This window comes from Cavia porcellus, unplaced genomic scaffold (assembly GCF_034190915.1).
Source record: "Cavia porcellus strain 051 isolate PalLab524CR breed Dunkin Hartley unplaced genomic scaffold, mCavPor4.1 scaffold_8, whole genome shotgun sequence".
Classification (NCBI taxonomy): domain Eukaryota; kingdom Metazoa; phylum Chordata; class Mammalia; order Rodentia; family Caviidae; genus Cavia; species Cavia porcellus.
This window is the reverse complement of record NW_026947491.1, coordinates 77,563,381-77,587,421: the sequence shown is the minus strand read 5'-3', so window position 1 is coordinate 77,587,421 and position 24,041 is coordinate 77,563,381. Positions and strand designations below refer to the sequence as shown.

Here is a 24,041-nt window from a genome sequence, read left to right as displayed (position 1 = left end):
TTAGAATCCAAATGTGTAAAAAAAAAAAAAAAGAGAGAGAGAGAGAAAGATTTCAAGTAGTCAGTATTGACTGAAAAATGACATTTTTATTACTGCATGTTCATAGGTAAGATAATCTGATACCTTTACTAAAGATGAGTAGGATAGAGTTTGGATTGCATTGTCAGCAAAAACAGGCAAAACCCAAACAACACGGGGCTGCAGGATGCATTATCATAAGTTCATATTAATCCTCCGGAGGATTTTCCTTTACAGCTATATCATTTAATGAAGGGAAATACATACTTTGGAAACTCACTTAAGCAATTATATTTTTGAACAACCGTTATATTTTCTTCCTGTTTTCATTAATACAAACTTTGTCTCAAATGCTGTTATTAATGTTGCTGTCAATGATGTTAATCATATGTGAATAGTTGAATTAATATTTAGAGAAACACTGGCAGAAGTCCTGAGAATTATTATATTGTTATACTTTGTGCTTTACAAACCTCTATTTCTGAGCTTGAAAGATGTTGGTAAAATGCATTACTACAGTGTCAGATAAATATACTTTTAAATTGTCTTATTTAAGTTTGGTAGTGAAAACATGAATACATTCTGGGGTAGAATATAAACCATTTAGCAAAGTGAAATGTTAAAAGCTAATAAACTTATGAATAGCAACTAAACCAATTAAAAGGGAAAAAGTCTGATCCTAAAATGAAATGTATCTCATTCTACCTATGATCTACAACAACGAGAAGGGGTGATTTTTGTGTCTGTTTCCTAAAAGTTGAAGGTGTGTTTGTGGATGGGGGGGGGGGGTGACATGTTCTGTATCAGAGTGTCAATGGGGTGCAGAGAAAAAGCAAACACCAAGCAATCACAGTGAGTTTATAAAAATGAAGACATATTTTAAGATAGGTTAGATCTTTTATGAATTTTACTTTTTTAATTATGTGCAAGTAGGTTCAGTGGAATCTCCTGCTGTGTGAGTATGTTTCTGTGTGAAACTGTGATGGCTAGGATGGGTAGTTAAATGGTACGTGCCTTTGACCTAGAGCGTGGTGTTTCTACTGCTGTTTTAAGACTGGCACACAGTTTGTGTTCCCAACAGTGGGTTAATCACAGGCTTGGGAAAGGGAATGGTGGCTGCCCTTTGCAAGAGCACTTGTTAAAGTGTTCTAATTTCTTTGGAGCATTGAAAACTATTAAAAGAAAAGAGGAGCTGGGGAAGAAGGATTGAATCACCCAAATAGTATCTTGCAGTGCTTTCCCCATATCCTCAGAGGGACTGTAAAAGGCAAAACACGGAAAACAAGAAGAGAATCAAGTCCTCAAAGAGTACTTTCAAGTGCTTCCTTTTTCATGAACCATTCAGGAATCCAGGAAGTGGAACTTAATTTAAGGTTTCCGTATTGATTCCCCCATTTGGCAAGGTTTTACTCTACTTTGTGGACTATTTCCCCTCTATTCACTTAAATAGTGTGAGATTGCTCCCAGCCTACTTTTTCCCCAAGTAACTCACAGCTCTAATTTGAATATACAGAAGTACACTCTAAAACTGCATATGCTGCTGAATGTCTCAGAGTTTTACAATTCAGTGGCTTATGAATGCCAGGGGACGAAGTGATGTAAGGCTTTTTAAAAAATTACATCTGTTTCTTTTGAAATCACAGGCCATGTGCAATAGACACTGTGAGAAAGAGGGACAATTCCAGGAACACATTGTATATGTTCCTTTACTATAAGACAGTCAAAATAAGCAGGACCAATCGAAAATGGTCACGTGCTGGTTGGGCCTGAGGAGGACAGGATAGCAGCTTCATAATGTATCCTTTAATTGACCTTTTGTGTGTTTAACACAACAAATATGACTATCAGAAAAAGTAGCTTTGCTTCTCAACGTGTAACAAAATTTTTAGCACTCTGACCTCCTGTTAACTTTTTTTACCCCAGTCATTCGAGTGTCTCCTGCCTCCCCATAGAATTCATTTATGTTCCCAGCTATTGAAATCTGCTTAGCTTCCAAGTAAACTACTAAAACTGATTTTACTTCATCATATAATGTAGTCATTCTATTATTTGCCACTAAGTAACATTTATAGAGTGCATGTGATATCTTTGTTGCTTCCAAGCAACATGTAGAGAGAAAACGTAATGGAATGTTCTCCTAAATCAGCCAGTATATTAACACTTTAAGATCTCTATCAGGAACCACAAAAAGAGGCAATTAAACTTGGTTATTTAGTGACATCTGATATGTGTGTAAAACTTGAAATGTACTGTACTCTCTCAAGGACTTGCTTTATCTGAACTGAGGATCTCGGTCTTATCATCCAGCTATTTTCAAAATCTCCATAACCCTGTTTCATATGTTAAAGTGTCATGGTGGACAGAATATTGAATTATTGGCAAGAAAACTAGTTTTAAATATGTTACACAACTTGCCTAGGTTAAATGATCTGTAAAGACCTCTGTCCCGTCATGTATACAATGGCAATAATAGTATCTACCTTTTAGATTCTTGTATGATACAGATCGCATGCATTGAAAATCAGTTTATTCATAATATAGGCTCAATAAATGATACCAATTTTAATATATTTTATCATAGAGTTTCATATAAGGGTTTTCGAGCTGAAACTACTTTGCCTCCCACCTTTCTTCAATAATACATGCTTGTGTGTTGCTTTGTATGTGTACATGAGTAATTTCTTAGATCTATTTATTTGTTTCAGTAGTAAAAATAATATAGTGAGCTTCCATGTATTGCTTGACATTAAATTATCTGTAGCTACACTGACACCTTACCCAATCATAGACCAAATTAGATTATTTTGAGAAACGACTAGGCAATTTCTGTATTCTATATGGCTACCAAATAGCTAAAGTATCAATTATAATCTACCCTGAAAAGCACATAGAACTATATCTCATTTCCTCTTTTTTCACACTCCCAAAGGGTATGGAAATAGAAGACAAGGAAATAAATCCTTTTGCTCATTATGCCATGCCCTTTGACCTTTTGATTTGCATTTTGCTACAGTGGCTTCTCTAGTGAGAAGGTCTAAATTCCCACTGCTCAGGGAAGTTCACACACACAAATCCATTCCTCAAGAAACACAGCAAATATGTGAAAACTTTTATTAAAATAAAAGACATGCTCAGCTTTGAAAACTTGTAAACATTTTCTAATGAAAGTGAAATTTCCCATTGTAAAAATTAAATTCACCCAAGTGTTGACCTTAACAGTGCAAAACATTAATTCAGGCAAAAAATGACTTCCAGGGAGTCTCAGGATTATTGAAAAATTTTGTGTCTGAATTTCTTAGATACATTTCATATTTAGTTAAAAATATACAGGAAACTCTCTTAATATCCTATTTTATGGTAAAATGAATTCAGCATAAATATATCTATATTTTCTTATATTTGAATTTTATACCTGGAACCAAGTAATTAATTTGAAAGTGCATATTATTTTTAAAGTACCATTTTCTAACTAGACCAAAATTGGGACATAAAAGAAAGCATCTGCTGACAAGTCTAGTTGGTTTTTATTTTTGTTTTCAGCTAGTGTCGGTTTCCAGTGTCAGCCCTGTCTCAAACCCTCAATTGCCTTACTAACCATCAAGCAGAAAGTGATTTTAGGCAATTGACTTTACTTTTCAAAAGGTCCTTGAGTTACTATTCCTATTAGTTTTTTTATTCTTGGCTTTGAATATTTGATCTAGTACTCAAAATATTAAAATGTATTTTCTTATTTCAATTCAGTTTCCTATCCTTATTAGTGTCCTATCTTTATTAATATTTAGTAATAATATTATTTATATGGTAGATATCCATCTGGTGGTATGAGCACATGATAAAATATAATGATGTTCTTTATGGAAACGTGTTCCTACAGATATAAAATTGATAATGGCCGTTGCTATTTCTCTCACACCATTGCTAGTTCTAGAGCTCTCCTGAGGTTGGTTGAATATCTTGTTAATCCAATGTTATTTTCAGACTCCCTTTGGAATTTGAGGTCCACACATGTGTTTCCATAAGTTGTGGCTAATGCTAGGTAGATGTTTCCATTTCTTAAAACTTGCCCTTTTTTTCCAGAGTTCAACTTCTTCACTTGGCCACCAATATCTCAGTAGACGTCATTGTTTTATTTTAAGACTTGCAAACAATAATTTATGCATCTATCAATCGATAAGAAAAAACACATGTATACAATATTATCTAGTTTTAAGGACAAATAGGGAGACTCTGCCATTTGAGAGGTGGGTAAACCCAGAGGACTCTATTCTAAGTGAAATAGCCAAAGCAAGTTTAATGGGAAAGCAACTCTTTCAGCTCAGTGATCTTATCAATTTATGTATAACGAGTAACAGGGAAATGCAAAGAAAATATTGGCTTGCTTGTCAGGTGTAATCTCAAGCTTTTATTGCATAGGCTGATACCTATTTTCTCTAAAAACCCAGATGGAAAACTTTTTGGACTGAATTGTGCCCTCTTTCTAAATCTATATGTGGACTGTTTTTGGAAGGAGAACCTTGAAAGGGACTGTTAAAATGGGGTCATTAGAGCACATCTTAACGCATTGAGACCATGGATCTTAAGAGGAGACATCTGAGCAGGGCAGGGGCAAGAGTATGTTAAAATGCGGGAAGAAGAGCGCCATCTACAGGCAAAGAAGAGAAGCATGGGAAGAGAACAACCCTACTGATCCATGGTTTCGCGCTGAAAGTCTCCACAATCATAAGAAAAACAATTTCTGATATTTAAGTCACCCACCCAGGCCTGTGGTAGTTCATTAGAGAGGCTGTAGCAGAGAAACGCAGTAAACATTTCAGGCTTTTCAACCCCATAAGGTATCTCCTGAAAATTACTCTTCCTTTTCTTCATTTTTACCTTTGAAAATATAATGATTCATAGTCATCCTTTAAAAATCTAAAAACAAAAAAGGAATGAATTTGTATCACTTTGCTAATACTTGTTGTAGAAAAACAGATGCTTGCCAAAATTTTCCAAAATTGGTGCAAAGATACTCCTAAATCTCCATGTAATGATAAAACAATCTACACTGAAAATGATAGCACAGACTTTGAAGCCTAAAAATTGGATATTTACCTGCTTGTTAAACAAAAAGCCTCCAAATACTTCAAATTGATGTGTCTATATAGTGGACTGCATTAATGTCACTGTTAATAGCTACTTAAAAAGTTTCAATATTAAAATGTCATATGAAAATACAAAATATCAGTTTAGTTATGATGAATAAATTCTATGGATTAAAGAATAGTCAAAACACTTAAAGCACTATTTCATGTTGATCCTGTTAACACCCATATAAGGTAATTTCTATTATGTCATTTGACCAACATGGAAAACAAGCACAGAAAGATAAAGCAACTGGCCATGTAAACTTAGCATAAATACTTGGCAGTGAGTCAAAGATTAGAGCCAGAATGTTTAGCACAAAATATGACATTTAACCACTGCACCATAATACCACTCTAGCTATGGAGGGCTTTATGTTTATTATAAGAACAGCTGTGAAAGGTGGGAAATATTTATTATATGACAATTTGGAGGGTAGAGATTAAAAATTACAAGTTGTCTATTGTAAGCCATATTTTTATGTTAAAAATATGGTGTTCAAGTTAATCATGTCAAATATGTTTTTTCCTTTTGATAGATATGATTTTATTATTTTTTAAAGTCCCTTTAAAGTTCAGTTTGACCCTGAATTCACTATGCAGATCAAAATGAACTTAAACACATAACTCAAGTCATTCAAGTAGTAGGATATAGGTGTGTGCCACCATGCTTAGCAAAAGATGTGACTCTTAAGACATTTTCCTCAAAATATTATATAGCAAATGAGAATACATATCAAATGAATTATCTATATCTACCAATTCTAGACAATAAATGTGTACATTTTTTAAGCAAATACATACTTGCTAAAGTGGGAAAGTGTTATCCGAGAAAATCTAAAGAATAAAATAGTGAAATTTTGAAAATTAAAAGAGCATTACATTTATATTTGCATGTAAATATTAATACTGAACAATAATTCATACTAGATAAATAATAAACAAGTGCTTCTGACCTGTAGTCATAAGTGCTCTACATTTTCTAGTGTCTTTAACAGCTTAAAGAAGGAGTAGATGTGAATGTTTCTGTGAAAGGACCTGTTTGAGTGAGAACAGAGCCAGGTGGCAATTCTGCTTTAATTCTAAGAAGCATATGACACTGTGTGAATTCCTGGGTTGTCCTTTTTAAGTTCAGTGATGTATATGATGTGCCTTCATGTTTTGATATTTTTGTAAAACTGACTCATATTTTCTTGCCAAATCTGAATTTGGTAGAGCATCTTTGAAAGTAGACCAGCACCTCTATATGACACAACTGCAGCTGACCTACTTCATAATACGGTTTCTGTCACCTCCTGTACACAACAGAACTTTTGTCAGATGCCTGTAACTTGCACAGTAGCATCTTCACTGAGCCAAGGTTGTCAGTCATCTGCCAAAATCAAGCAATGTAGATGACCACCATGAGTAATCTTAGACAGTTTTTAATTATAATTCCTAAAATGTTGTTGAAGTGAACATAAAACTTCAATAAAAGTTTTAACTCTTTGAGAAATTATTATAATATGGCTTATCTTAGGCTCTATTAGGCATCTGAGGCATACAAGAGTGAAAGCAAAGTATAATTTCTGTAGGTATTTTCATTATGAACTTGGATTTGCTATCTCTGAAATGGTTTTATTTTCACATGTGAACTTGGATTTATTATCTCTGAAATGGTTTTAGTTTCCATGTGATCAGCGTGTGTGTCAGATTCTCATCCACATCTCTGTGTCATGAGCATTTGTGTCTTTTCCAAAGGTTATCCACACTCAAAATGAAGAGTGAATCTTTAGTCTCTGAACAAATATTAGAAGCATCGTCTCATCTCATGGATGCATAGGTCCTGAAAGTTGTAGCATTAGAAGCTTTAAATCCCACAGTGGGTTTATTTGTAGTTTTCCACTGCTTTTCCATTTGCATAATATTCTTCCTCAAAGACGAATTCTAGCTTTAGAAAGTTTTAACAAGTTTTTTCCCTTTGGGCTTATCTTGTGGACTCAAGATTTGGAATATTCTAGGAAAGTAAGAGCCTCTATCGACATCAGTGGAAGGAAGTGTGTTTCAGCAACTTGAGTAATGTGTAGTCTTCAACTGTCAGTGAGGACAAGGATAGGCTAGATTTTAAGAACAAACCTGGAGACTGAAAAATGCTCATAACAAAGGAAGATTTAACCTCAAGGTGTTTGCATTTGGTGTGAATTTTGATTCCTGTTATTTATTTTCTAACTTCAGTTCTTTTTAGATCTTGTGTTCATTCCAGTAGGTAGCCACGAGGGTTCATGAAATTTGATAGTGTACATAATGGAGCAAAAGTTGCAAGTAAATGTTCACACTCTCCTTTCAGAACATACTTGCAGAATTTGACAGGATCTGCATTCTCATTAGGAGTCATATCGTTGTGTACAGACTTTACAACAGTGTATGATCCAGCAGCTGGCAAGTCACCCAATTCTAAATATGGAAAAGGAAACTGACACGATGGTCAAGACTAGATTTACAACCTACTGTTCCATAGATTGCAATTGTATAGCTGCCAGGCATCCACACATTATCTACAGGAATTTACACACAGACAAAATATTACACGTAGTCCACTCTTTAAAAATAATTTTTAAATGTAGCCTAGTTTATATGGATAGTAAAGGAAAAGGTTAATCAGTGTAGTTTATGAACACCTATCACTGCTACACATTCACACATAAGCAAACATGCACTGACAGACAAATGCACACGGTGACAGAAGGACAGCTATCAATTTAGATGGGACAAAGATGTTTAGCCCACTGTGCAAGGAGAAGCCACCTAAAAGTCGGCCCAAAACATGGTGCAGAAAGATATAGAAAGTTAGATAAACATAGAACTACAAAAGAGAGGACAGAAACATGAAAGACTGACAAGCTGACGAGGAGGGGCAGCAACGGTCCAGTTGCAACTCAAAATGCGCAGACAGGTCACCCCGTCACTGATAAGCCACCCAGAATGGAAACAGAAAATGACATATGGGTACATTTGAACGTTATGATGTAGCTGAATATTCCTCTATGCATTGATGAGGCACATTTAGTAATTAACTCTTTTATTGCAATTAAAGGATCTTTCTGAAATATTGTGGGTTTTGCCTTGCATAGATGGAGGGACATTTACAGCAGTTGTATTTGCAAGTCTTGTGATTCCTAATTTTGCCTAACACTGCTGTCTTTGGGTAAGAGAAAAAAGAAATAAAAATAGACAAGTTATTGTAAGATTGCTGTTGAAATGTTACCTTAAGGGCTTTTCAAGCTTTGTAATGTAAGAGAAAAGTCAGAACTAAGAAAAGAAAATAATCAATTTTCTTTCTCTAGGATAAGCAACAACAGTTACAAACCAAAGAGACAAAAGAACAAAAGCAAGTGTTTCCACAACATTATTAATGTCAGAACAATTACTGCAACACTTAGTCTTTTTTGTTAGGGGTCACTGAAATAGTTTCTAAGTTATAAATGTGCAGTGTAATTTGTTACAAAACAATGGACTAGAGAAAAACACAATGCTACTTGTAACAAATGAAATTACAAAACTGGAATGGATTTATATTGAACTTCAAAGCGTACAAAATTTTGTATTTCACAAATAAGATATTTTAAACACACAATCCTTCAAATTTTTTAAAATTACAAGGGTGTTTATAGGATGGGAAAATAAGTATTTATGTGGGAGCTATTTTTAGAACTGTGGAAGCCTTGGTAGACTACATTATTAAATGTGTATGTTAAATTATAATAATATAAATGCTTTAATGATAGTGTAATATCTGGCTGGTATTATCAAACCCTCTTTCTTCATGATAGGTGAAAATAACTTAAGTGGCTCAGAATCCTAAGCAATTTCTATTTCCAAACTATCAATGAAACTCCTTCAAAACAGAAACAACAATTATTTGTTTAGCTGTTTCCTTTTGAGGCATTATTTTCTATTTTAATCTCTAAAACAATAATAAATATAACCCGTCCATCCCCTTTATATTTCAAGTTTGCTTAAGTATAAGTTACATATCATTTATTATTCAGTTTTAAGTATATCACTTGATGACAATTAGCTGTTTTTCAATTTGTATAACTATTATTTAATTCTAGTTTTAGGTTTCCACCATGCCAAAAATAAATCATGTGTCCATGAATAATCGCATTCAATTTCACCCCAGATAATCAACCCACGCAACACAGAAACCAATTTATTTTTTAACTCTATGTTTTGTCCTTTTCTGGATGTTTTACTCATGCCATTTTTAGTCTGCTGTATCTTGCTCCTTTCACGTGGCGTTATGGTTTTGTGGATCATCATGCCCTAGCACCTTTGCATTGGCCAAAAGGATCTTGAATTTTAATATAACAAATTTTATCTATAACAAATTCCTATGAATAGACATTGTTTCCAAGATTTTTTTTAAAGTTGCAGACTCTCAAAAAGTGAAAATGGTATTATTTTCCTAGAATTGCTTTATACACTCAACAAATTTGTATTTGGATATTAACACTGAAATCAAATTGTTCTATGCTGAGGTTTTCAGCACTTCTTTTATACAACTTCCGGAAGGAAAAATGAACAAATGTAAACAATTATGTATATTAAGATGATGAGTAATACAAAACAGAATGTCTAGCCTATTTATAAACATAATATATCTTACTTGTTTAACATATATAAAATGTAAAAATAAATTTACAAAGCTATTACATTCCTTTGTTTTCCTTGTTCCTTTGAAAGATGGAAAAATATTGTTCTTTGATGATAAAATAACTTGCTATTTTCTAATTCTATTATACACATAGTATCTGCAAAGTTACTTTCTTTCATTTTCAGATGATTTACTTTTGCTTTCTCAAAATGTTTTACAATTAATTTTGCTGACTACTGTAAGTTATGGTGTATGAGAGCTGACTTTAATCTTTCATTTCTGATCTTCAAAGATTAACTTAAAATTTAGGTATTAACTTCCACATGCTATTCACTGAGCTAACCTACATTAACTTTCTTATCACTGGGGTTTCTATCATTTTTTTTTCAATTTAGTGATATTACAGGCAGTGTGTAGACTCCCTTTTTTTTAAACTTCATGATGATCTTTCTACTTATTTACTTATTTGTGATCAGTTGACTTGTGCTGCTACCTTTCTGCACATCTTGATTTTGAAACAATCAACTTGCAAAGGAATTGAAGCTTACTTGATTTTTAAATAGATAAGAAAATCAAATATAAAATGGACTGCAATATATTTTTTTCTATTTAAGTCGGAAAAATATACATCTTTCAAACTAAATTTTGTTGGGCTGAGGATTTAGCTCAGCGGCATAAGTGCCTGCCTTGCAAACAGGCAGTCGTGAGTTGGATCCCTGGTACCGATAAAAAGGAAAAAGACAAAAAGCAAACAAACAAACAAAAACTAAATTTTGTTCATCATTTATATGCTTATGTTCCCTTAAATTTTATTGGTGCCTTTTTTTTTTACTCTAAATTTGATCAGTCTGAGGATTCATTCTTTGTCACAATTCTACTCCATATAAATATACAATTTCAGTTATACTTTATTTCCTCTGATTCTGACCTTGTAGTGAAATACAGAAGACCCAACATAAATTTTTCCACCAAAAACACTAGGAAAAAAAAAAAAAAAAAAGACTTACTCACAAAAGTATAGAGGAAAAAGGTAGTAACTGATTCTTTTCTTACTGCTTTTAATTTATAATATTTGGACCATTGGTGTTTTGAGCAAAGAGATTTTGCATTCTAATTAAATGCTGTGTCACCCATTATTATTCTCATGAAACCTTTAAAACTCAATTATTTTTGCCACTATATAGTCCAGACTTTATTTGCTTAGTTGCAATTATGTAAGAGAGAAATCTCATAAGTCAACAATGTTAAATAGAAATGCTTCTTTTCTCTATATAAAATACTTCCGCTTTAATTCTATAAGACGTATAATTTAATTTTACTATTATGCTAAGAACATCTATCTTAACACATGGAGAGGTCATATTCTTTTAGTCATCCTAGAAATGCAATATATGGCATTAATAGCAATGATGACTTTAGAATAATTTTTGAATAAAAATAATTTTATTATGCTTTGCATTTTAGAAAAAAAAATGTAAATAGCCTAAAATTAAAATGTCAAAAAAGTGAAGTCAGCATTTAACAAGAGAAGATTTGGTAGGAAATCTATATCAGCTCTTTCATTAGCCATCTTACAGGTTGCAATTGTAATTATCTTGTTTACATATTTTTATGGAAGCTTAACTATCTTAATATACTTATTTGCAAGAAATTTATATTCGTAAGTGAATGGAGATGTGTCCAAGACTAGGTGGAAGTTTTCTTAAAATGCAAGATTTGGATCAAAATCAGGCCTCTTGCATTTGCTTTGTACCACTAAATTACACTCCAGTCTCACAATGCAAAAGTTACTCTATTTCCATAGCCATGCAAACCATTGTTTGCAAACACACCTTTTCCATGTGATTTTTTAACTACAAATACATTTGCTCATTATGTTCAAACTGCTGCTGAGATCCCCTGCCACGAATGGATGCCCCAATTCCTACTTTCCAAATGAGCTCTAGCATTTATCACATAAACTTACGGTTTTGTGTTTGCTACTAAATCATTTTGGTGGGTTCTCCATGACATTCCTAGACTTGAATATCTTTTTTGCCTTCTGCTTCATTACTCTTCTCTGTATTTTAAAAGATTTTCTACTACATTGTATTTGGGCTTTAAACTGTCAGTTTCACAAAAATTTCTGTTTTTGATTCCCTGTTTTTCTTCTAGTCTTTTGACCATTTCTTAAAAAAAAAAAAAAATAAATAAATAAATAAATAAAGCGAGAGAAATAACAACTCTACTTGTCTGTGCTCAAATAGAAATTTGGTAAAATGCATTTTATAACTGAATGTCAAGTCATGGTATCTCTTCTGAAATTTTTCTAATACTGTTCTGTAATCTTTATAAAAAGGTTATCTTGGTTATATCCCATAACCAGGATCGTAAGACACTCTGCAGTGTCTCCACTTCTCCCCTTGCTCCATTTCCACTCTGAACACCTTTCATCTCCTCCAAACTTTTTATCCGTGTAATATTTCTGATTTGGTTAACTAAGCCACCCTACCAGTGCTGGTGCTTTTCCCTCTCCAGTCAATGGACTGTCTGTACCTGTGCCTAGAACCTTTTGTCAGATGTCCATGGACTGCACTTTAATTTCATTTAGGTCTCCTTTGAAAACTCTCCTCCTCTTAAAATTAGTCTCAGACAACCTTAAATTAACTCCTCTTTTGTCTACTATATTTTTGTATAATTACAGCTCTTTAATATTAAAATATTTCCTTCAATTACTGTTCATTTTAGTCACGGCCCTACTTGATCTGAGAACTGAATGATTCTTCTTTTGTAATGCTTAATGTTTACTCATGTGAATATAAATATTGAATATATGCTTTTTAAATTCTACTGGTCATTTGCCTAAAAATTTTGATTGCTTGATAGGAAATTATTTATCTCAAATACAAGAAATAACATCTGTATGTTATAATAAAACTAATAAATTTATGCCACAATAAAACTAGTAGTTCTTGAGCATTTACTTTTAAGATTGTTAAGGCATTAATTAAAACTAATTGTAATAAACTTATAATTTAAATATTATAACTATTTCACAAATGAAGAAATTGGGAACTGAGAGTTTAAATATTGCTGATAAATGATGGATGCTGATTTAAACCACTACAGTTATTTACTGTGTTTGCTACATTATAGCACTGAAACACTAAATGACTGTAAGGATTAGTAAAATGAAATATAAATACCAGTCACCTACAGTTACCATGCACTCTTTCTTACTGGGGTTATCCCAGATCACTCTGGTCATATTTGTGTGAAAATTAACAATATTGTCTATAACTTTATATATATATATATCTTTTTCAACTATAAACTGTGATTATACCCACCCCACAATTCTCCAAAGCAGAAACCCAGTAAATTTCAAATTTGTATTATTTTTATATATTACAATTAATCGTAATATTAGTGATGAATTAACTTCCATTGTAACCTAAGCTTGATTGGAGTGTGGGTCATGGAAAAATTTCTCTAATTTTAACTTTAAGAATTATTATACTCCTTCAATTTTCTAAATATGTTCATCTTTTCCTCTGTCATTTTAATCACCAACTTTCCCTATGTTAACTTTTAGATATAAATAGTAAATTGAGTACGATTTAATTTTGAGGCATTCTTTCCAATACTTTTTATTTGATTGAGTCTTACCAGTGAAGAACAAAACACCCTCTACCATCTACTATTGAGCATTTTCCATATTTATCTCTTCTAAAACAATTTTAATACAAAGCATCATTAAATATAGCCAAGAGCAACAACTGTCATTTCAAATCACACTGAAATCCATCACCAACTATTCTGACTGTGATTGTCCCAAATACAGTTATAATTGTTTCTCTGGATCTCAAGTCAAAACATATGTGTTACATGAATTACAGCCTTCTGCTTTTATCCTTTTTAGATTTTGATATATCTTTTTAAACATGACCTAAAGCATCTCACACTTAAATTCCTATCTAGCTACTGTTATGCTTTCATAAACTCTGTTCCTTTCTAACAATGTTATTTTCTTCTCTACTCAACTTGATCTTTTATACCTTTAGTTCTTTCTCATTCTATATATACTTAGAATGACATTTCCGCAAAGATCCTACTTTCTTTCAATGAATAACTTCTCTGATACATGTTCAATAAGTTGTCTTAGATCCTTCTCTCTCACAAAATCATCTTTCTTCTTGAGCTCCAATATTGCTTCTTTTATTCAATTATTTTGAGATTAATCTTGTAAAATGCATGTCAAATCTCCATCACAACACTCTAGAAATTTACCAATCTTATCTGAACTCCACTAACATTCCATTCATCTTTTACATTTCAACAGTAGCTTCACTGAACTATTTTAGCAGACTTTTAAAATTTACCTAATGTTTATTTGCATAATATATATTAATTATATATTCAATATATCTTCAGTAATTTGTAGTCATTGAAATAATAAAAAAATCCCTGTATCTATTTAAAAATAATTTTTCCAGATATTAGAAAAAATAACTCCAAAATGGTATGTGAGATATGATTAGGTAAAGAGGAATAAAAATAAAATTATTTTATCTTCTAAGGCTTCTGCTTATTTTTAAATTATTTTGTTGTACTACTATTTTTTGTTTTATTATCTCCCCTAGATTTATAAGAGTGATTAAAATATGTAAGAATAATAGATGCTTTTAAAAAGATATTGCAAGTATATGTAACACTAACTTTTGCAATTAGAATTGCTATATCAAATTTTACTGATTATTATAACTACATTACATGAAAATTTTTATTTTATAATTTTAATTAAATTTTGTTAATTAGTGATATATAAAAATGATGGTATTAATTTTCTACAGACATAGAAATTTTTGCCAAATTACCTCAAATAAAAAACAATCTTTCTAAAATAACTATTTAAATAAGTAAATATAAATTTTAATCTTTTTTACTATAAGTTAATAGGTAATTTGCTTTCGTCTTTTTTAGTTCAATTAGTTCATTTTAAAATGTGAATAACAAGGACTGAAATATAGCTCAAGAGTAGCCTGCTTGCCTAGCAAACGTAAGGCAGAGGTTTCTATTCCCAGCACTACAAGTTAATTGCACAAAGAAATGAAAAGTAAAAAATTTTTAAAAATGCATTTTACAATCTTTGTCTAATTTATTTTACAGCTGTACAACCTTCATGTTAATGAATATACCATAAAATGTTTAATAACTATGATAGCATATTATAGCTTAATAGTATTTTAAAAATTATTCCATTATGGTCTGAGTAAATAACATTAAAATGGCTTGAGTTTGTTTAGTGAGATATGTTACCAAGTTCCTTGAATTACTTTTTTATCAAAAAATTTAAGGCAAGTTTAAATTTAAAAATCTGACATATTGAATACACTGACATTTCTATGAGTGATTAAGATAAACGGTTTAATATTTATATATACAAACTACATTTGAAATACAGAACTCCATTTATATTTACAAGTATCTAAGCTTTTCATTAACAGATTTAAAAAAAATTTACCATCAGAACAAACACATTTCTTAGTACTGGAGCTGCACCTGCCTGGCAAGTGTGAGGTCGTGAGTTTGATCCATGGTATCAACACAAAAGAAAAAGAAACAACATAGTACTGGCTACTAGTAAACTTTGTACAAGAAATCTGTTGAGTTTATTTATCTTTCATAGCTAAAGTTTATGCCTATTTTATTATTTATTTTCATAACACTGGGAGAAAACCCCTAACACTCATCATTTAAAGGAGAGCAGTTTTATTTAGGCTCACGGTCTTTGGAGATTCAGTCTATGATTTTTTGGCTTCAAGACAGAAACAGAGGGCATGTGAAGGAAAGGTCGTCAACTTTCAAGAGCCAGAAAATACATAGAGGACAGGGGACAAGAATGCGCCCTTCCATGTTGCATGGCTAGTAACTTATCTGTGCCAGGCTCCACCTCCAAACATGGTACTTTTAGGGATGCTTAGGCCTAAATCCCACTTCCTACTGGTTGATAACTCCTCATCTTCTGCTCTCTTAACCCCTAGTAATTGTCATTCCACACTTCAATTCTGTGAATTTGGCCTTTTGGATAGTTTATATAATCACGCAGCTTGTGTCTTTAGGTGACTGGCTTACTCACTCAGCTCTATGTCCTAATGATTCATCCAGGTTGCATTATATTACAGAATTTCCTTGTTTGGGGTGGGCTAAATAATATTTATTTGCATGTGGGTACAATATTTTCCTTATAAATTCATCTTTTGATGAACATTTAGGTTTTTCCCACATCTTGAATATTGCGAACAGTGTTTCAGTGAACATGGGAGTTCTAATATAAAGTCCAGTCCCTTATTTCAGGGGCTTTTGGGTGAATTCCAGGAAGCAGGATTACTAGATAATAATGATTGTTATATCCCTAATTTCTTGAGGATACTCTATGTTGTTTTACCTAGCAGCTGCAAATTTACATATATAACATAAAATTCATAGATTCTAGCTAGTCACTTAGATTTCTCTTTAATTAACAGCCTTCTGAAATATGTGAGGTGATGCATTTATAGTACTTTGATTTGTATTTTCTTAATGAGTAGTCAAAGTGAATATTTATTCATAGACCACTGAACACTTGAAAAATGTTTATTTAAGTCTTCAGCTCCTTTTTAATATGAGCTTTTGATTTTTTTGCTATTTTGCTATGAGAATTCCATATATATATATATATATATATATATATATATATATGTATATATATATATATATATTTGGGAAAATCACATATCAGAGAGGATTTGAAAACACTGTAATTTCTCTTGTTCTGTAGGTTTCCCTTTAATTTCATTGATTGTTTTCTTTGTTACAGAGAAATATTGCAGTTTAATGTAGTCTATTTGTTGATTTTACATTCATAAATCAGTTGATGCAGGTTTGGCTCCACAACTGCAATTAAGCAAATATTGCAATAAAACAATATTACCATTTGATAATGGACTCCAAAAGTCAGGTGATTAAGGCTTGGTTCCAAGCTAGCTTTTTTTTTTTTTTTTTTTTTTTGAAACTGAAAAGATCATGAGAGCTCTAACTGAACTGGTGAATTGATTTGATGCCATTTTAAAAAGGTGATGCAAACAGGAATTTGTGATTAACTGAAGGGAGCAGAGCCCAGGCCCAACATCTGGTCACTTGGCTCTTATTTCTGGTCACTGGCCACTTCTTCTGTTGCTCTTCCCCTTTCTCCTTCCTGTCTGTAGGAGTTGAGTATCCTCATGTTAACACCACCTTCTTTCATGATGTTCTGATTTGCCTGTGTCCCAGAAACCATGGAGCCAATCAAGCATAGAACTAAACCTCTGAAACCATGAGCTAAAATAAATATTGCCACCGTTGAGTTGTCTCTTCATGTACTTCTTCACAGTAATGAAAAGCTGAATAACATAGGAAGTTATATGGTTTTTTATCAGAACATAGCCAATAGTCTAGTGAGTATATCTATCAGTTAAACCAACAGCACATGAGTGTAATTGATGTGCATACCTTATTTATAATATATGCCATTGCTAAAAGTGCTACAAATTATCTGAGGCTTCAGCGAGCTATAATCTGCTTTCTGGTGAAGGGTTTTACTTTGATGATCCTGGTGCTGACTGTTCATAGTGTAGCTGTCACAATATCTTAAAATAAGACATCGGTGAATTTACTGCATTGACTCTTCCTTTCATAAAAGACTTCTGTGTATTGTGTTATGGTGTCTAATAGAATTTTCACCTGGGTAGACTTGATTTTAAAATTGGGAGTAAGTTTTTTAGAGACTTTGTCACTGTTTTGTCAACTAAGTTTATGAACATTTTTACATCCTCTGTTGTCATATCAAAAATGTTCACAGCTTCTTTACCAGAATTAGATTCCATCTGAAGATGCCACTCTCTTTTTATGATGTTGAGGAAATCATTCATTACATGGTGTAGTTTTATCCGAAAATAACAGCAATTCAGTCACATCTTCGGCTCCTTTCTAGAATGATGAGCTCCTCTCTCAAGTTTTACAGCTTACTATCCTCATGACCATTAGAATATGTATCAAAGGCAGCAAAGCCTGTGTGAATTCTGTGTCCAAATATTAATACTTGGAATTATAAATTGCGATGCATGGAGTGAAGAAAAGATGTGTTAGCAAGCAGAGAACATGAGTTTTACTGTACGTCTCTTTCAGAGATCGGGGAGAGATCTGGAGTGCCATCGATGACCAGTAGTATTTGGACATGAATATAGCATTTTCTGAGCAGTAGGTCTCAATAGTAGGCTTAAAGTGCTAAGAAAAACTATGTTGTAAACAGATGTTCTGGGCTTTGTTGACCTACTTAGAAAAAGCAGAACAGACATGGCATGATATTTAAAGTTTCTACAATTTTTAAACAATAAATGAATATTAGCTCCAAGTTAAATAATCAATTATAAGAGCCTTACTTTATGCAAGTCTTGAAGCCAGATACTGACTTATCTTCTGCAGCTACTAAATTTCTATAGTGTCTTCTTTTCAGTGCTTAAATGTTTCAGCTACACTGAGAGTCCTATTGTTTCTGGGTTTTGCGTGTTTTTTGTGGCCGCCTTCACTGGCTAGCTTAGTTACATCTCCTGGATTTCTTCCTGCAGCTTCTACATCATTACCTGTTGCTTTATTTTGCACTTTTATATGATAAAGAGAGCTTCTCTCTTTAAATCTCACTAAGCAAACTGTGTTACATTCACAATTTTCTTTTACTACTTCCTTACATCTCTTGTCCTGTACAACATTGAAAAAAAGTGAGAGTTCTAGATTTAGCTTTGGCTAAATGTCTTAGCTGGCTTGGTCTTCAAATTGTCTCCATATTTGTATTATGACTGCTCCTTTCTGAAGTTCATGTGTTCACTCAATAGAAGAGCACTAATAATTGTTTTCAAAAGTTTTATTATACATTTATAATTTGGCTATCTGTTTGGTGGAAGAGGTCCTATTTTCAGCTTTTTTCAACTTTTGACTACCTTCCATTAAATACAATCATGTCTAGCTTTTGATTTACAGGGAGAAATGTGCAAATTTCTCTCATTTAAACATTTAGAGTTCATTGCAGAATTGTCACTTTCAATATTTCAGTATCATTTCACTATGATTATTTATTAGAGACTAGAGAGGAAGAAGAGGAGAGCAGAGAGGATACAAGTCAGTTAGTAAGTCACTCAAACCCACGTTTACTGTTAAGTTTTTCCCTATGTGGGCATTGTCTGTGATGCCTATAAAGAGTTACAACTGTAAAGTCAAAGATCTTGGATCACAGGTTACTATGACAAATGTAATAAAAATGGTGATATTAAAATATTATGAAACATTTCAAAATATACTATAGAGACATGAAACAAGCTCACATTATTAAAAAAAAAGTGATACTTTTCTTGGACACAGGCTTGCCAAAATATGTTCTTTATAGTAAAGTAAAATGTCAGCAGGACAAAAGAAAATGAACCGCAATAAAACAAGGTATTGAATTTTTGATTTTGTTGCCTGGGCTTTCAGTATTATATCTATGAAATCCTTGCCATTCTAATATCATAATATATGACCTTTTCATATATTTCTTATGGTTTTAAGCTTTAAATGTAAATCCTTAATTCATTTTACTTGATTTTTTTGATAATGAATAAGGTATGCATGAAATTAATTATGTGTATGGTTATCCTCTCCTAACAACATTTTCTTAAGAGACTGTGCTATGCCTATGTGTGCTTTCAATAATCTTTTAAAACATCATTTGACAGTATATATGTGGATTTATTTCTATGTTCTGTATTGTACTCACTGACCTATGTGTCATTACACTGACTTGATAGTAGTTTAATAACTTGAAATCAAGAAATAAGATATCTCCAGCTGTTTATCAACTTCATCAAAATTAACTTGAGTATTAACAGTTTTGTGATTCCTTATGAATTACAGCTTTTAGTAAATATCAAAATGCCATTGGGAATTTTATAGGGTTTGCACTGAATTTATTGATTGTTTGAATGGTATAGATGATCATTCAAAAATATTAAGTACTAGAGTCTTTAAATATAAAGTATTTCTACTGGTTTGACTAATTGCTTTCATGTAGTTTAGTTTTCAGTATACAAGATTTTACTTTGCAGTTAAACTTATTTTTCAGTGTTTATTATTTTTGTAGTTTTTGCTGAGGGGGTTTGTTTTCCAATTCTTTAGTGTACAAAAAGTTGTTGATATAATACAAATTTATTGTTTTCAGAGTTTTTTTTTTCCTATTCTCCATCTTTACTTATTTTCTTTATTAGGTTCTATAGTCTCTTAGAAGATGAGATTTTCTTCATGTAAAAGTATGTATCCTGACATGAGGAACAGTTTTGATTTTTCTTTTCTGATTTGGGTGTCTTTTGGTCTCTCGCTTAATTTCTGTGACTAGAACATCCATTCTTATGTTTGAACAGAAGTGTCAACAGTGGACATCTTTTGACTTGTTCATGAAAAACATTCAGTTTTTCACAGCTGAGCACTATGTTATCTACAGGTTTTCATATATTGCATTTAGAGTGTTGAAATAAATTTCTTGTAGCCTGGTTTGTTAAAGATTTAAATCATGAATTAATGTTGAATTTTGTTAAAATATTTCAGAAAACAAATATATAATTTGCATTTATTGAGATGATTATGTAACTTTATCAGTTCTTTTGTTAATATGATCTCTTTCTTTTGTTAATGTGATATTATATTAATTGATGTTCATATTTTTAAATCATCTCTAATTTTAAGGGTGAAATCCCAGGTGACCATAGAATATGATCCTTGTAACAAAAGGATCTTGAGTTTGAATTGCTAGACTTTGGTTGAAGATTTTTGTGTATATAGTTATCAGGATATTGTCCTATTATTTCCTTTGCTTATTCCATCTTTGTCTGGCTTTGGTTTGTAGGTGATAGTGTATACACAGAAAGATTTTCTTTTGTTTTTTTTTTTTAACTTTATTTTTTTATTTAAAGAGAAAAAAGCAAAATAAAACAGTAAAAGGGTACAAGTAATACAGAATCTCAAGAAAAAAATATACTTTTTTTTTTTTTTAATTGGTACCGGGGATGAACTCACAATCATGTGCTTGCAAAGCAGGCGCTTATGCCGCTGAGTTAAATCTACTGTGTTTTTCAGAAGTATTAGCATTTATTCTTTAATTCAATGGCAAAATATGCCAGTGAAGTTACAGAATTCTGTGCTTTTCATTGATCATATCATTTTGCTTTTTAATTCCATATGTATAACAGATCAGTTCAGACTTTATATTTTTCATCAATTGATCTTGGTAGATTCTGTTTCCTCAAATATATCAGTTTCTTCTAGCTTATCCATAATTTTCACACATTATTCACAATGGTGAATAGTTTAGTGTTTCCATTTGAAATAGCTCTTAATGTAATTTATATATTGTTGAGTTCTCTTTTTTAAGTCTGAAGAGGATTTTAAAATTGTATTTATCTTTTCAAAAGTCAAGTCTCAATTTATTGATCATTTTACTGTCTTAACTATCTTAGCTTATTTATGCCGTAATGTTTTTGATTGTCCTATTTTTGTTAACTTTCAGCATAGTTATCATTTACTGAGGTATAAATTTAGGCTATTTGATATGTTACTCCTCTCCCTCCTCCTTTATCCTCTTCTCCTTTTGGTACTGAGATTGAAGCCAGGGGTTTTGCACTGATCTGCAAACACAGTCCTCACTATTTGCAAATTAAATTTTTTCTAAAAAATTTTGATGTAATCTCCAATGTAGCTTCCACATTTAATCTGGAAAACAATTTGTGTAAATTTAAAATATTGTAGCTTTTTTGTTTTTGTTTTTCTTAACTCATCTATGATGGAACACTGGGAAACTCTTTCTAAATCTTTATTATTAAATTAATTATGAAAAGGTAAAATTGAAATGATGCTTTGAAAACTTTGCAAGATATTTTTAATTAACAATTGATCAAGATTATTAGTTCTATTGGCTTATATATTGGGTCTTTACAGGACAGTTTATTGCCATTAAAAATAATGGGCAACAATATTTCCATTGGTCACTGAAATAAGATATTGTGTCTCAAATGTCTCATGTTTGAAGAGACTGTTAATGGTGTCAAATGCTAATCTTACTTTTTTTTTTTTCCTGGTGAAAACATACACAGAGTTTGAGCCATTTTCATGCTGAATCCTTGGAAGACCATTAGAAGCCCTCTCAAACTACAGTAGACAAATAATATGGGCAAGAAATAGTTTGTATGGTATAATATAAATTTTGTTTGGTAAAAATATAACCTTGTCTATCATAACAAAGATAGATAAAGAAAAATATTTTATTGCATTTGAGACACTTGTTTTCTTTTTATTGTTTGCTTTTTCTATGGTTCAAACAAGATGTTTTCGTTAAGTCTTAATTCTTAAATTGGAAGCCTCACTAATACAACTTCAAATTTCACTATAATTTTGATTACAGCAAATCACTGAGTTGGATGAATGGCACAAGCCTGAAATTCTAGCACTTTGGGGGCTGAAGCAGGAAGATCGCTCTGACTTCAAAGCCAGCCTTGTTGACATAGTTAGTTTAAAACTAGCCTGAAATACATAGTGAGCTCTTGCCTTAATAAATAAATAAATAAATAAATAAATAAATAAATAAATAAAAAAATAAAAGAAAGCTATTGAAATAATATAATCACTATGAGTTAGTATTGCAAGATATCTTATGAAAAAGGACCTCTATTCATGACTATTATAATTTGTTTGCAATGTTGCATAGAGCTGGTGTTGCAGGCTTTGAAAAATTTGCAATAATTAAATGTTTTATTTTATTTATTTCAGCATTTCTCATATAGATTTGAGACTAATTTTATGTACTATTTATTAATTTCCTATGAAGCTATTATTTTTCATTGGATGAGTTTGGGAAAAATGTAAATTATGAACTTCTTGAGTAATAATAATGATTTGAATTACATCCTTTGTTGTCATTTGTTTGTATCCTTTGATAGCGGACAGATATCCTGGAGCAGGTAAGTGATTAAACACACTGTGGAACACATATGTCACCGAATATCTTTCAGCATTAAGAAAAATGAACCTTCTTTACTTGAAATAACTTAATGTCTAAATACTTATGCCAAATAAAAATTGAATTCTGAAAAATGACCCATGATATGCTTCTATGCATAAAACACTTGTAAGTGGCAAAATTTTATAAATAAAGAGCAGATTAGTGCATAACCACGGTGAGCGATTGAAAACAGAATGGAAAACTGGGTGAGCAAATATTGGATGGATGTGGTTCTACAAAGTGACCCTTCCTTAAGGCACCACCAAAATTAATGTAATTCAATTTAGTCATTAATATAAGTTATATGCATATATCTTAGCATATATGAGGAAAAACACAAAATTGATGAATAAGGAAGAAGAATAATTTTCATACACATTTTTAAATGCAATTCAAAAGGAGATATCGTTTCCTTACAAAGTTGCTTAACTTTATTAACAATTAAGAACATTAAAATAAAAGCAGCATATTTTTTCATGTCCCAAATTGTCAAAATAAATATTCAATAACATCATTAGTGTATATTTAAAAAGGCATTGGTATATATTTCTTATATTGATTTAGTTGATAAATTTTATGAGTGTTGAACTGTATATAAGTTCAAATACTATTATTTCTGAACACAAAAATTGTGTGTAATTAATTCAATATGTAACCAAATTTTTTTTTTTTGGTCTTTTTTCATTTTTATCGGTACCGGGGATCGAACTCATGACTGCCTGTTTGCAAGGCAGGTGCTTATGCCGCTGAGCTAAACCCCCAGCCCCTATGTAACCAAATTTTATAATCTTCAAGATGCATTATCCTGAATTACCTATTGTTTTGCCAACATAGGTTTTCTAAAGAACATAAAACTGATAAATTCATTCTTAGCAATTATAAAAAAATATGCCATAAGTGTTTCTTTTTATGCATATGATACAGGTGAAGGATTATGAATGGTGCTGAGTGTTTTAATGGCTTGCATGATTTAGAGGCCTATCATTGAACTCAAATTAATAGAAATTCATGTGATTGGAATTAGTATTGTCTACACAATAAAAATGCTTATTAATGTTCTATACTGTCAAACATATAACTTAAGTCTGTATTTATGGATAGGTATTATATTTTGATTATAATCAATAGCAACTTATTTTAACTACAATATCACCATAAAAGAGCCAAATGGAAATTATATGATACAGGTAAA

At 31.7% G+C, this 24,041-nt stretch overlaps 1 protein-coding gene across 20 annotated transcripts in view; it reads left to right on the top strand.

The window, feature by feature from the left end:
* Mgat4c (MGAT4 family member C) overlaps positions 1–24,041 on the top strand; it is a 698,044-nt gene that overhangs the window by 391 nt on the left and 673,612 nt on the right. The window lies entirely within an intron of this gene.